Below are 3,895 nucleotides of genomic sequence, written 5' to 3' on the forward strand. Positions count from 1 at the left end.
TAACCAGAGACAGGGAGTTAAATCTACTGTGTGTAGTTATGCACAGATGTGGGATGGGCCTCATTCTCATATTTTCCAGGATGCTCTGCTACAGGTAGATTTTTCAGTGTTTTTGATCTTATGCTAAACTATTTTAATTCCAAAAATAACACCATGACCAGAGTAGTTTTAACACAAAATGGGGGTGGGACCATATAAACCCCAAATTAGTGTTACAATTAGGTATTTCTGCTCCTCTCACTTGTTCTCTGTCACGCCCTGACCATAGAAATCCTTTATTTTCTATGGTAGAGTAGGTCAAGGCGTGACTAGGGTTTAGTCTAGTTTATTATTTCTATGTGGGGTTTGTCACGCCCTGACCATAGAGAGCTTTTTATTCTCTATGTTGTTTAGGTCGGGGTGTGACTAGGGTGGGTTATCTAGGTGATTTATACATCTATGTTGGCCTGATATGGTTCCCAATCAGAGGTAGCTGTTTATCGTTGGCTGCCTAAATATGATCAACATGACATTTCCCCTTTGTGCTTTGTGGGATCTTGTCTATGGATAGTTGCCTGTTAGCACTATTGTTAGCTTCACATTTCGTTTTGAGATATACTGTTTTGGATTTGCTGCGAGTTTCACTTAGAAATGAAAAGATGTGGAACCCAGATCCCGCTGCGCTTTGGTCCACTTATTATAACGAACGTGACGGAGTTCTAGGTTTGATTTTCTATGTTTGTGATTGTGTATGATTCCCAATTAGAGGCAGCTGGTAATCGTTGTCTCTAATTGGGGATCATACTTAAGTAGCATTTTTTCCCACCTGTGGGTTATGGGATATTGTTTATGTTTAGTTGCCTGATCGCACTGCATTGTCGTCACGGTTCGTTTATTCTTTATTTGTTTTGTATTTGCTTAAGTTTCACTTTATTCATTAAAAGTATGTGGAACTCAAAGCACCTTTTGGTCCGACCATCATTATTACGAACATCGTGACAGAATATCACACCAGGACCAAGCAGCGTGCTACAATGGGGAAAATAAGTTGGACCTGGGAGGAAATAATGGAAGGACAGGAGATCCTTCCTTGGCAGGAGTCACAGCAGACAGAAGGAGATAATGGAGAACAGAGACGACGCCAGGGTTCGCGGCCAAGAAGCAGACTCAAAAAAAAAATTTGGGGGGGGGGGGGCAGACGGAGTGGTCGGCGACGCTGAGGGGTGAATCAGAGACCGAGGAGGAATATTGGGACAGATTGAGCGAGGAGTGAGCGGCGAAAGTTGAGGGGAATGAACCAGAGACTGTCAGTGAGTTGAGGGAGAATGTGGAGGAGAGAAAAATGAGAGAGTTATTGAATTGGTGGAGGATGCACGACATTTGTCCTAAGGAGCGTGTTATCGATTTAAAGCCACCTGAGTCAGCTCTCCATACTCATCCTGAGAAGTGTGTTAAAGTTCCGGTACAAGTGATGCCGGCAATACGCACCCGGTCTCCAGTACGCCTTCCCAGCCCAGTACGTCCTGTGCCAACTCCCCGTACTCAACGTGGGGAGCGTGTGACCGGTCAGACACCATGTTTTGCGGTGATACGCACTGTGTCTCCAGTGCGCATCCACAGCGTTCTGTGCCAGCTCCCCGCACTTGCCGTGCGAAAGTGGGCATCCGTCCAGGACGGGTCAGCATGCCTGGTCTCCAGTGCGCCTCGTCAGTCCAGGATATCCTGTGCCGGCTCTACGCACTATGTCCCCAGTGCACCTTCACAGCCCAGTGCGTCCTGTGCCAGCTCCTCGCACTTGCCGTGCGAAGGTGGTCATTTGTCCAGGACGCGTTGTGCCAGCCCTACGCTCCAGACCTCCAGTGCGCCTCCACGGTCCAGTACATCCTGCGCCGGCTCTACGTTCCGGTGCCACCTGTACCGGCCCCACGCATCAAACCTCCAGTGCGCCTCCCCAGTCCGGTGCGTCCTGTGCCTGCTCCTCGCACTCACCCTGAGGTGCGTGTCACCAGTCCGGTGCCACCTGTGCCGGCCCCACACATCAGGTTTCCTGCGACGATCCTCAGTCCAGATCTTCCGGCGGTAGTTCCCAGTCCAGAGCTTCCGGCGACGGTTCCCAGTTCAGAGCTTCAGGCGATGGTTCCCAGTCTAGAGCTTCCGGCGACAGTTCCCAGTTCAGAGTTTCCGGCAACGTTTCACAGTCCAGAACCTTCAACGACGGTCCACAGTCCGGAACCTCCAACGACGGTCCACAGTCTGAAACATCCAACGACGTTCCACGGTCCGGAACCTCCTGAGACGGTCTACGGTCCGGAACCTCCTGAGACAGTTCACGGTCCGGAACCTCCTGAGACGATTCACGGTCCGGAACCTCCTGAGACGATTCACAGTCCGGAACCTCCTGAGACGATTCACGGTCCGGAACCTCCTGAGACGGTTCACGGTCCAGAACCTCCTGAGACGGCCCATCTCTCTCTCCATCTCTCTCCCCCTCATTCCATCTCTCTCTCCCTCACTCCATCTCTCTCTCCCTCACTCCATCTCTCTCCCTCACTCCATCTCTCTCCCCACTCATCTCTCCCTCACTCCATCTCTCCCTCACTCCATCTCTCTCTCCCTCACTCCATCTCTCTCCCTCCCTCACTCCATCTCTCTCTCCCTCACTCCCATCTCTCCCTCTCCCTCTCTCCCCCACCTCTCTCTCCTTACTCCATCTCTCTCTCCCTCACTCCATCTCTCTCTCCCTCACTCAATCTCTCTCTCCTCACTCCATCTCTCTCTCACTCCATCTCTCGCTCGCTCTCTCCCTCAATCCATCTCTCTCTCTCTCACTCCATCTCTCTCCCTCACTCCATCTCTCTCCCTCACTCCATCTCTCTCCCTCACTCCATCTCTCTCCTTCACTCCATCTCTCTCTCACTCCATCTCTCTCCCTCAATCCATCTCTCTCCTCACTCCATCTCTCCTCCTTCACTCCATCTCTCCCTCACTCCATCTCTCCCTCCCTCACTCCATCTCTCCCTCCCTCACTCCATCTCTCTCCCTCACTCCATCTCTCCTCCCTCCTCCATCTCTCTCTCCTCACTCCATCTCTCTCCCTCACTCCATCTCTCTCTCCCTCACTCCATCTCTCCCTCTCCCTCAATCCATCTCTCTCTCTCCCTCACTCCATCTCTCTCCTTCACTCCATCTCTCTCCTCACTCCATCTCTCTCCCTCCATCTCCCTCACTCCATCTCTCTCTCCTTCACCATCTCTCCATCTCCCATCTCTCTCCCTCACTCCATCTCTCTCTCCCTCACTCCATCTCTCTCCTCCATCTCCATCCTCTCTCCCACTCCATCTCTCCCTCACTCCATCTCTCTCCCTCACTCCATCTCTCTCCTCACTCCATCTCTCTCCCTCACTCCATCTCTCTCCCCACTCCATCTCTCTCTCCCTCACTCCATCTCTCTCCCTCTCCATCTCTCTCTCCTCACTCCATCTCTCTCCCTCACTCCATCTCTCTCCCTCACTCCCTCTCTCCTCACTCCATCTCTCTCCCTCACTCCATCTCTCTCTCCTTCACTCCATCTCTCTCTCCTCACTCCATCTCTCTCTCCCATCTCTCTCTCCCTCACTCCATCTCTCTCTCCCTCACTCCATCTCTCTCCCTCACTCCATCTCTCTCTCCCTCACTCCATCTCTCTCTCCTTCACTCCATCTCTCTCCCTCACTCCCTCAATCCATCTCTCTCTCCCTCACTCCATCTCTCTCTCCCTCACTCCATCTCTCTCTCCCTCACTCCATCTCTCTCCTTCACTCCCATCTCCCTTCACTCCATCTCTCGCTGCTCATCTCTCTCCTCAATCCATCTCTCTCCTCACTCCATCTCTCTCCCTCACTCCATCTCTCTCCTCACTCCATCTCTCCCTCACTCC

The sequence above is a fragment of the Oncorhynchus nerka genome, unplaced genomic scaffold, assembly GCF_034236695.1.
Source record: "Oncorhynchus nerka isolate Pitt River unplaced genomic scaffold, Oner_Uvic_2.0 unplaced_scaffold_1124, whole genome shotgun sequence".
Lineage (NCBI taxonomy): Eukaryota > Metazoa > Chordata > Actinopteri > Salmoniformes > Salmonidae > Oncorhynchus > Oncorhynchus nerka.